A 14,161-nucleotide genomic window follows, 5' to 3' on the forward strand; every position below is an offset into this window, starting at 1 on the left:
GTAAGTGGAAATGATGAATAGTTTCACAAAAGTCGTTTGTGGACTAGAGAAACGGTCAGATTCTGACAGTCACCAGTCATTCCCAGCTCCAGAGCATCACACTGGAAAGGCGGTTCTGGATTTTTTTCCTCTGCCTTTGACCCCATCTCTTTCTATTACCCTTCGCTGCACTCTGAGACCCCCCCCCCCTCCCCTCCCGTCTCTCTCTTTTTTATTCGTGCTTTATCCTGCACCCCTCTCTTTCAGCTCTGCAGCCCACCCTGCTCGGAGCTGTATTGGTACATGCCATGAGAAAGCCCATCTCTAGGAGGGAGGAGGGAAGGGTGGTCTCAGTTCTCAGCTAGGAGGCTACTGTAGTCCTCTACACACACACACCATTCACAGACATCTCTGCGCGCGTGGAACCGTCTCCAACCGTCACGACAGAGCAGCCCGCGTCCGCTTCAGCCAATCGAGAAAAACCAAAAAAAACAACAACCCAAAAAAAGAGGGATACGAGAAGAAGGGTGGGAGGGAGAGCACGCAAAAGAAGAGGTGAAGAGCCACAGAAGCAAAACACAAACATCGCTGTCCGTCACTCTGACGTCTCCCCTCATGCACCCGCTGTGGCGTGTGTGAGTGCAAGAGGAAAGAAGGAAGGAGGAAAAAGAGAAAAACCCGTGGAGCTCCAGCTCTCTCCTTGCTCCACATCTCTGTCATTTCGCCCTCTTGTGCGCAAAGGCAAGTTCCTCCCGGCAAAATGAAAGAGATGCTTTTAGTGAATTCTCCTCCGAGAGGGGGACAATGAAGAGGAAGGGGCGACAACACAGCGGGGAGCAACACAGGATTTCTAGAATGAATTGATGGCTTTCTGCTGCATGCGCTGGGAACAGCACTGAAGTCTGTGAATCAATGAGGTAAAATTCCTAATCTCACATCATCTTCTCTTTTTGTTTTTTTGTTCACTATGCCTGACTGACTTACATGGTCAGATAAGCATCTGAAAGGCACTTGAAGGCATGCGATGAGCTTGACAAAGATGAGCCAGTTTAATGCTGATTTGGTTTGGAGATTGCCATCTTAGTCCCCGGGTTGCAGGGCTCTGTGGAAGTGAGACGGGGGGGGGGGGGGGGGGGGGGGTGTGAAAGCAGTGCATGCTGGAAGCTGGAGAGAGGCAGCGTGAGCTGGAAGCTGGAGGAGCAGTTCAGCGTCAGCCTGATGAAAGGAATTGGCAATAATCCTCATGATGAGCATTTGAGTGCTGAGATAGCAGACGGGCACAGACCCATTTTCTTTGAACAGAACAGCAGAGACGTGAGTTCAGCTGGAATTCTCTGATCAATGGGAATTGATTTCCCTTGTTTTTTTGTTTTTTTAAATAAATGCATTTTTAATCTTGCAGTACAGATAAAGAAGTCTGATGAAAGAAGGTGAGGTGCAGAAAAAGAGGTCCAGAGGGAAATCTTTTGTTATGCTGATTCTGAGCAGTTTGACCCCATAAGAAATGAATGAACGAACCAACAACAACAGAAGGGATGCATGGCTCACGAAAAAGGGAAGTTTTTAGAAATGTTGCTTCTATGCAGCTATTCATTCTCCCCACATTGTGGTTCAAACCTTGATTTTTGGGTCCCAGTTTGGTTTCAGTCTGATATATATATGATGTGCTGATTTCAAAGCAACAACAAAAATAGGAAAAATCTGTTGTGAAATGTTCTAATAAGCAAAAAAAACAAACAACTTTCAGTTGTATGCCTGTCATAAAACAATAAATACTAAATCCTTCTTAAATTTAGCACAATTGTTTGACACTTTCAACGTAAACATCCTCGGATGGTAGGGATGCTACGCTTCGCTTTCCCTTTTCGGTTTAATGTTGGAATGCACGGTGATTAGTTTGTAATATCCTAGGCACGGTGATGATTGTGTATGGCTTCAGAATAACAAGAAAGTGTGCTTTTAGAATTGGCGCTTGGTTCAGGCTTGGAGAATTCAGGATTTTATAGCCTACATATTTAATAGGTTGTGTTGTTTCTGGGTCCAGTATCATGTGTGTTCTTTTTGCAAATGCTGTTGTATTTAGTTGGCGGCACATTATTGTTTTCCCCAAGATATGACAGATACACGAGCAGCTCTTTTTGTTTTTCTAGATGAAACCATGGAAGCAGATTTTTAAAAGTCTAAGTAGCCCAACCAATTTAATTTCATTTTCAATGGTTCTTTACAAGATGCAGCAGTGTAGCAGTGGGTCACCCTTTTCATTTACATTTCTGCTTATAGCTATATCCGTCCCACTGGAATTCAAGTACTACAGGGTGGCACAAACCGGGGGGGGGGGGGGGGGGTCAAAAGGTTTGGGCCTCCATAAAAGACAAAAGGGCATCAGCATGTTTCTAAAAAGTTCAGTTTGGTCCACTTATGACAAGCTAACACCCAGTTTGACATCAGTCCCCATGAGCAAATGTGTTTTCCCTCAAAATTATGTTTTCACAAGCCAGTCGGAGAAGAAGTTCATGGAAAAAGATGACGTGCAATCTCTTCTGTACTCTTAGCTTTTTTAAATAAAATACAGATGTGAGCTGTTTGTTTTTTCCAGCAAATGCCTAAATGTATAAATTAGATTATTTTCCAACAAAATCCTCAAAAATGTTGTGACCTTGAGCCTTAAGAGAACATCTTTTTAAAGCAAAACTCTTGGATTCTCTTCAGCACTGTGCTGAAATGCATTATTTCCACACAGCAATGCATTTACGCTGCACATGCTGCCAGCTGTTTGTCGCATGCGTGTTTGCATGCCTGTGTGCAGCTCTGCACCCTCTGACCGTGTGTAATTTTAGTTTCTGCTCAGTCAGGCAATGTCAGCAAATAGTGTCCGGATCTCATTTGGGGAGACGGAGGGTCTTCATTTCACTCTGTCCTTCGGGTTGCCTCTCGGTGCATTCAATGCAGCGGCCTTCTGGGCAGGAAATAAAACCCTGAAGTTGCTGCAATTCTCATCAAAATACCTCTGTTATTGTGTGAAATGAGTAGAGTTGATGACAAATATGAAGAAGTTGTTTTGCAATTATAAAGATTAATACCATGTACCATATTTCTAACTCTATTTACTATATTATAAGGTGCACCCTCAATGAATGGTCTGTTTTTGAAATAATACAAGGTGCACCGAACGCAAGACAAAAGAGTCAGAAATAAATCTGTCAGTCATTCAGACTGTGTTCACATGAACTCTAACTTGTTTGTAACACGCTACATGTTAGCTACGCTTGAAGTCACATTAGCGTATTCGCAATAATCACGTGACACGTTTTTCTACTTTGACTTAAAATGGCCTAATCATAATTAAATGATCTCTGGGAACGCTTTTAAAAAAATCAAAAGATGACCGGAGTAGGATTTTTAAAATATCAACAAAGGCAACTGTTTTGGACATATTGTAATGCATTTAGGTGAATTTATCTCCACTTCTGCCATTAAATTTCCCGGCCTTCATAGGTGTTTATTGTTGTAGAAAAGGAGGTATGTTGTATTCCTCAGTGGGTTCAGTGCTAAAGGCTGATGTTATGAGGCAGCACACTACACTAAAAGGAGCACCGTCAGTGAATGGTCTATTTTCAAAAATGTGATTTATTTACAGCGCAGCTGTTCACAAGAATTTGTTTAGAACCTGCCCCATGCTAGCTACATACGAAGTGTTAGCATATTCACAATACCTACTCACTACTTTATTTGCAACACATAAAAAACACACGGATAGCGCTAGAATAAACATGACTGTGACCACGTTATCCCCCAACCTTGTTAGTAACATCACGTCTACATGTTAGCCACGTTAGCATGTATCAGCAACGCGCAGCCAGAATGAATCCAGGTATGTGGTGCTCTGGAATTTTAAGACGCACTGTCATTTTTGAAGTAAATTAAAGTATTTAGGTGTGCATAAAATAGGGTAACTTGTTTTTGACCGTTAAAAAAAATGTGTCGTTTTTTTTATTCGTTTTGCATTTCCTCACAGAGGAAACATCATTTCGGTTTTGATTTCAATTAAGAGAAGCCCTTTCCATCTACAGTAACGCAGAGCTAATGGGTGATCGTCCAGAATAAGCACCCACATCCTTTAATTACTAAAGCTTTTAAGCTAATAATAAGCTTCCAAATGTGAGGCAATAAATGTCAGAAACACAAACCAAGATTTACTCACACAAACTGAATTTGCACACTTCTTTCTAGAGCGTTGAGAAACACATAAAATGTGGTATGAATCTATCATACTGTGTTTTGTTTTGTTTTTTCCCTTAATGATAAGGAATCCGACTTGATGTTGGGAGTCTTTTCCAACACAGCTCAAAACTAGTTTTCAAATGTAACAATAAAACTGTCAGAAAAGGCTTTCTGCACCAAAACATCTGCAGTTTTTCTGCTGTTCACCTATTTTTTTATTTATTATTATTATATTATTATTTATTTTTATTTATTTTTTTTTACATCTACACATTTGAATTTAACACCTTAATTAAAATCAATTCCAGTCTTGATTTTGCAGTATTAATGAATAGATTGTCTCAGGTTTGTCCTACTTTCTGCTCTTTCTTTCATGTTGCTTCTTCTTCTAAACTGACACATATAAAAGCTCAGGATTTTGCAGACAAAGGAAGTAGGACATCTGTCATCCTGACATCCGTCAGGAATAGAATACCATTTTTTTTTCTCCCAATTTTGATTCGTCAAATCTCAAGCATTTGTTTAAAAGTCACTGATCATCCTTTCACATTTGGATTTTTGGCAGATGGATGCAGTCGATGAATCAGCTGCAGTTTTCATGTATGACAGATCTGTGAGTTCACCTCAAATGCGCAATAATTTTATGCCACTTTGTGGTTTTGCAGCCTGAAAAACCACTCAGTTTGACTGAGGTTCTCTGTTTTTGTGTGAACATTTCAAAGCATGTGTCATTTAAGCATAGCTGCTTTATTTCATGCGTCATATTCAGGCTCTTTGAAATATTGCTGTCTTAAAGACCCACTGTTATGAAAATGGTGTTTTTGGTGTTTTCGCCATGTTCTTGTGGCAATATATAAAAACAAAAAATGCATTTCTGACTATTTCTTCCTTCAAATCATTGTGAATCAGGAGCAGACAAAAAAAATGCTGCTGGAAAAAGAGTTTGTGATGCAGAAAATACGCAGGGCGGGCCATGAGCTTTCAGCAATGTGACGGGAAGGGGGGACAGGGTTGCTCTGCACCAATGATCCAGCCCACAACTCAGAGGCTAATTTTTTTATAAACTACTGCCACTCTGCAGAAACTATGGCCTAGAAAACGACTCAGTTTTGGCGAAAAACAACATAATCATAACTAAGAGACCACTGGGAACGACCAAAAGACGTTGGACTTTAAATATATTATCAAAGAAAACTTTTTTGAACATGTAGGGCATCTAGGTGAATTTATTTTCACTTCTACCATCAATGTCCCCTGCTTTCATAGGTGTTTATGGCAAACTGTTCTCAGTTTTTGCCTAATTATTATTGTAGAAAAGGACAGGTATGCTAGATTCCTCAGAGGGTTCTGTGGTAAGGGCTAAACCAGGGCCTCTCATTCCTGGTATCCCCCTGCCTGTTGTCCAGCTCCGCCTGCACTGCTAGCTGCTGATCACCTGGACCAGGTGGGTCATTCAAGAATCTGGAGACATTGGGTTGAGCTAATCAGCAGCTAGCAGGACTTGGAGATCTGGAAAACAGTCAGGGTGGTAGATCTCCAGGACCGGGAATGAGCAGCCCTGGGCTACAATAATAAGTAGTACGGTCTCGCCGCAAGTAAAGGTTACTGCACCGCTAATGTTTGCTTATGGCACCCGAATATATGGTTACCAACATAAGAACAAAATCCAAGCTGTCTGATGGCATGGGTAATCATGGTAATATCTATAAAAAAAAGTGGGTACACACCCTTTGTAATGAATAGTTGAGACACAAAGACAAAGTGAAATGCCAATGAAGAACAACCCGTCACGTCTTGCTGCTCCGCTGCTGTGTACTCACCGTCTTACACTCCTCCGGACACCTAAAATCTGTCTGGCTCCCCGTTAAAACAGCCACTGTTGAAGCTCATTATTGTTCTGCAGAGGAATTAGAGCAAACTGTGCATCACAGATTCTCGCTGTCTTCTCTCCTGCAGCTCTTTCTCCCTCAGGGACAGCGGTTGTTGTGCCTGCAGTACATCACAGCAGCTTGTAGTGACCAGAAACTGCGGATAATTAGATGCTCAACTCCTCCGAACTTGCTGGGGCTGTAGAATGCATCTTGACTTATTTCAGCAATTTCAGAAAGGCTGCCAAAAACAATCAGTGTGTGGGCCACCAATACTCACTTATATGGAGAATTGAACTTGAAAGGCAAGTATTATAGGAGGATGGGAGGGTATCTGACAGTGGAGAGGATGTGGAGCTCAGAACAGGAAGGAATGTAAGACCCACTCAGATGAAAATGGTGTTTTTGAACATGGTTTTATGGAGGACATATATGAAGACAATTTTGATTAAAATTGCATTTCTGACTATTTCTTTATTCAAATTGTAAATAAGGAGCCGATGAAGAAATGCAGTTTGAAAAAGAGGTAATTTCAACAGAGTTTTTTGAGTTTTGGCTAAAAATGGACTAATCACAGTCGAAAAACCCCTGGGAACACTAAAAAATAGATTAAAAGAGGATCGGAATTGGTGTACAAGTCCAAAAAGAACTGAATTATTAAATCTGCTCACAGATTCTTCTTTTTCATGAGATTATGTAGCTTTTCACAAAGGATTTGAGATCATAGCGCAGGTGTTTGGGGGCCATAATGGCTACCGTCATAATTGCACTTTAATGAAGGGCCAGTTGTGAAAGGGGCTCGTGATAAGTTTATATTGGAAACCAGCCTTCACTCTGCGCTAAAGCTGCCGTTTATTCCAGTCCCTCTGAACTCAGCAGCAGCGGTCCTTAGGTTTGCTTCTTTCTTTGCTGATGCTGTCATGCCCATAAGCCATAAATAAAGCGAGTCAGACGCACGCTACACTTATATATCATTTGCTGGCAAATGAAATGGCTTTTTTTTTCAGCAACAAAAGAAATCATTATTCCAGCCTGAAAGGCCACATTTATTTACATTTTATTAGTCTCAGAAAATAAAATCTGCATCATTTTAACAAATGAGTGTCTCTGGCTGCTTCTGTTTCATATCTACCTATGTAGATGGTCAATAAAAGAACATTTAACTACCGTAAAAGGTTTCCGAAGTCAAACAGCTGGCCTGATGGGGCGATTGCAAAATGTTTTACTTTTTTTTTTAAATTGTATCTGGACACATTTTGATTGGTTTTCCCTCAGGAAGCACAGCTGTGTTGGACAAGAGAATGATTTTAGAAGCAGTTGCCAGCGTTAAATCAGTTGCTCAGTCATCAGGTCTCTTCAAAATGAAGATGGAGAAGAAGGACAAAGGCCTCCTGTGCGTTCAAGCGGCCATTTCCACTGAAAGGTGCATTTGAGGCTTCTGCATTCAAAACTCTGGCATTCATACAGGTTTTGCAGTTTTTGGGCTCTGCATGTCAGACCAGGTTGAACTTTGACGTTTGAACGGCATCCCTTTTAATTCTCCGAAGTGCCAACCGTTTGAAAATTGATCAGGGATGAGAAATAAATAATTGGAATTGGAATTCTGCAACACCAAGTCTTTCAAATATCGTAACAGAGCTGTGAAAGAAAAAAGCCGAATCAAGACTCAATAGATTTACACCGCTTTGCCAAGCCTCTTCCAACTGTAGGTGGTGGACATGTGCTTGTAAACAGTAGCAAAAGAAAAGAAGAAGAAGAAGAAGAAGAAGAAGAAGCCTCTACCTGCTTGGTGACCACCGTGGGCTGAATGTGCAGTCAGGAACTAAGAGGTTTGGTGCGAAATGTCGCAGTGGTGCAAATCTTTCTCCAGGCTCTCTCTTTCACATCTCTTTTCCCGTTGACTGACTTACAATGTACAATTCCGGCTGCACACAAACCAGTTCTCTTCATTTCCTCTGAGTTGATTTGTCCGCAAAAAGAAATAATAAAAAAGAGCTCCTTACTAGGGATGGGTACCGAGCCCCGGTAATGAACGAGCCCCGGGGCAACATCCGTCAAGACCGCAGTATCGTTACGATCTGACCTCAACGGTTCTGCTATCCGTACTGGACAAAATAACCTCTTTTTTCGTGTATTTTACTTTTCAAGTTGGAAAATGTATGACGTAAAATGTTTTGTTAAAAAACATTGTTGCATAATGAGGAAATAAAACACTATGTTCTTAATTTATTCATTTATTTTTCGTCCTCAAAACGTATCAATAAGAGTATTGTTAAAATACAGTATCGATAAGCAGTATCAATAAGAGCAGTAGTATCGTTAAAACCTTACCGATACCCATCCCTACTCCTGACCGAGTCTTCAGCTTCACACACCCCCCTCTGCCAAAGCACGTTAGGCCTCACAAGACCAAGAATACATAGAAACACCAACTGTTTGCTCCTCTCGCCTTGGCCTGGAATGCATTCTATAAGGGTAGCAATTATATAACATAAGAGAGAAGAGCCTCCCTCTTTTGTTCAAGGCTCTGAACCTGCAGTGACTATAGCAGAGACGACAGGGCCTGTTAAAAGTGTCAAGCCTGGAGGGAGGAGCGGCTGCATTTAGCAAACTGTGAAGTGGAGTAGAGTGCCACCCCACAGAAAGTGGCCGTGATTAGGAGGCAGAGACGATAATTTCACATGATGACAAAGGTCTTCCATTATTGTCACCACAAGCTCGTGATGATAATGTGACCCGACAGCGGTGCTGAATGCTGTGGGGGTGCGAGTGAAATCTGACTAACATCTGAGGAGCTGCTGGGGGTGTCTGAGACGAAGCAATGTTTTGGGCTGAAATCAGACGAGTAATCAAAGAAAAGGAGTTTCAATCCCTCCTGTGTTCTGTCGAAGTGCTTTCAAAGATGGTTTGTTCTGTAACTTTTTTTTTGTGCCTTTTGTTTCTTTGGTAAACATCCACTTCCTGTCTGTGCCGCTGCAATTACTCACACATTAGGAAGCAGCAAAGGGCTGCACACTGTGTGATGAAGGAATCCGGGGTTTCAGGCTCAAACAAGCTTACTCAATTGCCCTTTTGACAAAATCCTACAGGTTTTTGTCATAAATCCCTCAGATTTAACAAGAGTAAGTATCCGTCCAACTCTGCTGGGTAAAGGATCACCTTGTGGTCATGCTGAGAGAACACAAGCACCACTAATGAGCCTGGTGCATGAACACATGCATGTAAATATTTGGAACAGCTTTGGCAAAAACAATAAAAAAAAACAATCATCACCTTCAACTGGGTCCTTTAAAAACAGCAACAATTGAGAGATGTTGAAACAACAGGTGGTGAGCAGAGACTCAGCATCTCTGCAATTTGGCATCACCAGCTGTTTGGGATGCCTCAGCTGCAATGACAACAAATTATACTGCTGGTGTGCTGACCAGCTAATCTGTCCCCCTGAGTGAGATTAGCTCCGTAAACATTTATAAGAAACATGGAATAAAACATATTTAATGCTGTCACTGATTTCAGTTTCTATGGCTAATGTATTTACCTTTAGTACTACAGATGTCAGAAGACCCAAAACTGGATTCAATTGGAAAAAAACATCATTTAAAAAAATACTTTGACATAATTTAAAGGCAAATAATTAATTAAGAAAAGAAAACATTATCAAATATAAAAAAAAATAATAATAATAACACTGAAGAATGGAGAAGCAGCAGGCTGAGAAGACTTGTGGTAAAGGCTGTGGACAGTAGAAACTAAATGATCAGAAGGATCATTGCTAAAGGAAATGACTAAGAGGTAACTCAAAGACTTTTTGGAAAATTTGATTTAGCAAAATTAATAACAAAGTACGGGAGTAGGGGTGGGATTATATAAGCTTGCTTCTTCCCACTCCTTTTCAAGCAATAAATCAAACTGTACTTATACCTCAGTTAATGATCACTGTATTTAATTAAGCATATATGATTTAAGTGACATTTTTGTTTTGTTTTCTGTCTTTTTAATCTATGCATTTCATCATTTCTGTAATGAGTTTGATAAATATGTGTAAATTCTTTATTGCTTTGACTACAATGCTTGAAATCAATCAATAAAATCAAAATCAAAATCAAAAAAGTATGTTCATTTATCTTCTTAGAGACCCACTCCAATGAAAATGGAGTTTTTTCTTTTGGCATTTTCCTGATAATGGAGGACTAATATTTAGGAAATTAAAATTAAATATAGATGTCTGAGTATTTCTTTATTCAAATAGTTGTGATTTAGGAGCAGACAAAAATAATGTCACTGGGAAAAGTTTATAAGCGTGACATAGAACCGACTTCAACAGGCCACAAGCTTCCTGCTCCGCTCCATTCTGATCCAGATCCATGAACGTCTTTATTTCCCTGAGCCCACATCTGGCTCAAAACTCTAAGCTAGCAGGAAATGGATGGCGGGAAGTAGAGGAGGACTTACTTTGTGTCATTGGCCCTGCCCACAACTCAGAGGTAAATTTCTGCTGAACTTTTTTGTTACTTTATTTCATTAACTTGCTTTTTAATATTTCAATACATTCAAGTTAAATCCCATCTTAAGTTAACAGAGCAGTTAGAGTTTTCCTAAACCGGGTCAGACGCCTGAACAGGAAGATGCACCCGTGTTTGCACCTTTCAGGACACACGAGGGAGCCGACGCCTGTCCGCACAGGGAGGTCCTGACAGAGCGTCACCAGGAATGAAAGCAGAGCCGCTTGGTTTGATCTTTGGCTGCAGAGCGAAGCGTCTTACAGGGAGATCCCCAGAGTGTTGCGGACATTTTGTTCAGCAGTCCGCTGCAGTGTTCTCAGAGTCACCAAGGAGGCAGAAGCCATTAGTCACCGAGACATCCGACCTCTAAAAGCCCAGCGGAATCTAGAAATAAAAGAAAGAGAAAAACATTGACTGTTGGTGATGAAAACGTTTAAAGATACAACTAAACAGCAGCAAAAGAACATCGCTTCCAATCTGTTTTTATAACATACAAAAACCTTTTTCAGTTGGCTTCATTCTTTACTTATGGAACAAAAATGCTAACAATCCAGATTTGAACAAGAAAATCCAGTTAAAATCTGCAGAAAATGACAATAAAAAACCAACATGTCCCATTAAAATAAACCCAAATCAAACCCTTTTTTTCTTCCCTGTACATTTAAACTTTTTTTTTAAACATTTATGAACCAAGCTGGATCTCATTGATCCATGTCATGTCAAATATGTTGAATGTAAACATGAATACAAGCTGAGGTTAAAGAAAGTTACTAAAATAAAATTCCTCCAGAACTGATAGTTTTTCATGAAATCTAAAAGACAGACCTTAAATACATCAAACCGAGGCCTTGAATGAATAATTGTTGTGCTTTCTTATGCAGCCTGTTCTTTTGTAATAGTGAATAATTTCGTTTTTTCTCATAACGGTTTAATGCTCTGCAGTCTGTTGGCTGTTCCCTGAAATGGGATGAAACGCTGAGGTATGTTTTGTGTCAGAACAGGGAAAAACCAAAAGAGAATTCCCTCTCCCAAGTGACAAAAAGAATCCAGTGGCATCAATGATTTAGGGTGTTTTCAGACTGGACACATTTGGTTTTCAGTCTGAATACACCCGAGCAGACCCTGGTCCGGGACCAGGAACCGCGCTTGGACACATCTTTCGAGGTGGTCTCAGTAAGTTCCAATCGCACTGAGCTTCGGTTCACTCCGACTTTTCTGAAGCTGAAGGCAATCTGTGCCGCCGTCTCCCCAGTAACCGCCTTGCAGCATGTCTGCGCCGGAAAAGACAGACGTTTGCTGGTCTGTTTTAAGAACGTTTCCTCTAAATAAGCTCCATCCCCCTCCTTTGACACTTTCAAAAATCTGTCTCTTCTTAACATCTGTCATGACAAGAAACCACCTCATCGGAGATGTGGTGCCTGGAGTGAGACCCTAAATGGGAGTTGGAGGGGAGTCTTTGAGGACGGGGCATGGGATGGGAGTAAAACGGTGAGAAAGAAATAAAGCCCTGTGTCTTCTAGAGAGGCAAAACATAATATTTTGTAAAGCAGAAAAGATCATTAATATGGAGTATGGGGGCCACCATGGTAATAAAATTTTTTAACACATATAGAAGAATAATAGAAGAAGAATAAAGATCTAAAATTATCAAATATAATTTCAAGAAATATGACGCCTGGATTCATGGCTTTCTCCAAAAGTCTAAAGTGACCCGGATTCTCTATGGACCTCAATCTAATGTCTGCAGACATAACAACAAAGATAACTAGAAACTCTGAGAACGAAAGAAAGAAAGAAGAACAAACTTCCTAAAAAGAGAAGTCTTATAGTGGCGGCGTACTGCTCCTTCCTGTGTCCAGCAGCCAATCCCCTGCAGGCATTTGCACAATGTCCTTATCAGGAGCTGTTCACCACTTTGGTCTTTAAAAGTTGGTTCCTGTTTCCGTAGAACGGACCTGTTGACCTTTGGTTGACTTCAAATGGGTTCATGAAAGTAAGTTGTGAGTTCGAGAGAACCCGGGTTGACTGCTGTGCTCGTCTGCAGACGAGAGGTGAACTTCCTGTTGCGTTGGCGTTTTGTCCAGATGATGAAGCTAAAGGTTGTTTTAAAGAGGCTGGCGCAGTGATGCAAAGCATTTAAGCTAGCTGACCGGAACTTCTTTTTTCACCGTGCGGTTATCACTTTTTAATACACACCCAGCAGCCAATCAGAATCGAGTATTCAGCCAGACCATGGTATAAAGTTATGGTATGTAAGAAGGCACGATATAACAACATGATATAGAAAAGACTTAAAACAGACATGTTGAGCTGCTTTGGTTCATTTGTTCTTTTAAAAAGTAAATTTACATGATCTAAATTTTACAACCTAATAATTTTTTTAAATTCACCTTGTACTTAATCCACAGTATTTTTTTTTCTTTTCTTTTCTTCTGGTTTCATCTATAAAGTCCTCACCCCCCACCGTGTCCTCGCCATGGCGGTTCAGACAGCAGCAGCTGGATGAACCCATTCTGGAGAAGAATATCAGATATGACTTGACCTAAAGCTGTTTGTTTTTCCATCCACTTTGCAACTTTTACTTATTATGGTAAAAAAAAAAAATATCAACTGTAAACTAGTCTGGATCCAGAACGACCATAGACCGTCTTGGGAAACTCCACAGGGAATTATTAATGTTTGCATTGCTAAATGAAAATTCACACTGAAGGGTGCCCTTTGTGTTGATTTATGAGGCTCAGGCAGCCTGGTTTAATTGTGGTGTGTTGTGGGATGAAGACTCATTGAGTAAACTTGTGAGGCATAATGAAGATGTGTGCATTAAGAGCAAACCGACACGTCCAGCGGAGAGCATTCTTATCATGGATTTGCTTCTCCAAAGACATGGTGGTGAATTAGTGGTCTTATTCAAAAAATATACATATATATTTTTCAATTTTATTTCAAACACAAATGAAAATAAACCCAAGAATTGGAAATAGACAGATACAACAAGACAGTGTACTTGAAAGGAGTGGGTTATAGAGAAATCTTGGTTGACCCCACCCCTTTTTTTTTTTACAACACCTGATCATCTGCATTTTTCTATTGAAAGTTTTGTTCAAAACATTCATTCCATTCTGCACAGCACCTATGCAGAAGGGACATTTTTGTGTTAATTGATCATTTCTGGCATTGCAAGGTTCCATTAATGACTTCTTGTAGTTTTTTTTTTGAATACATGTAAACTTTTACTCTTTGTTAAATCCACACCACAAATTGAGAAGCACATTTTCTTTTTCGTTGCATGAATGCTCTGCTTTTTGAAGTTCAGCTGATTTCTTAACTCATAACCCCCATCTCTGTCCTTCAACATTTGTTGGATGTTTGTTGGAAGTTAGTTATGTCTGGCTTTATGATGAGTACTGTTTTAAGTTTCACTAGTTCCCGTGATTTCAATAAACCCGACCTTAAAGAAGTGCATTTCATCCATAATCCACACCATGAACGATTCTTCATTTTCCATATTTCGATGTAAAATATTTTTATATTTCCCCAAACTTTTACACTGTACTGTAAATATATAGTATTATCAATGAAAATATTAGTAAT

General features: G+C 40.2%; 1 protein-coding gene across 6 annotated transcripts in view; it reads left to right on the plus strand.

Annotated features, from left to right (window-relative positions):
• The first annotated feature begins 288 nt into the window (after positions 1-288).
• Positions 289-14,161, plus strand: part of b3gat1 (beta-1,3-glucuronyltransferase 1) — a 123,529-nt gene continuing 109,656 nt past the window's right edge. For 2 of the 6 annotated variants that reach the window (XM_023961209.1, XM_023961210.1), the window contains exon 1: positions 293-896. The gene's annotated coding sequence lies outside the window, so the exon portion shown is untranslated. Of the gene's footprint in view, positions 897-14,161 lie in introns of all 6 variants that reach the window. The other 4 variants (XM_023961212.1, XM_023961211.1, XM_023961213.1 and 1 more) reach the window with 4 other exon arrangements.

This window comes from Oryzias latipes, chromosome 13 (genome assembly GCF_002234675.1).
Source record: "Oryzias latipes chromosome 13, ASM223467v1".
Taxonomy (NCBI): domain Eukaryota; kingdom Metazoa; phylum Chordata; class Actinopteri; order Beloniformes; family Adrianichthyidae; genus Oryzias; species Oryzias latipes.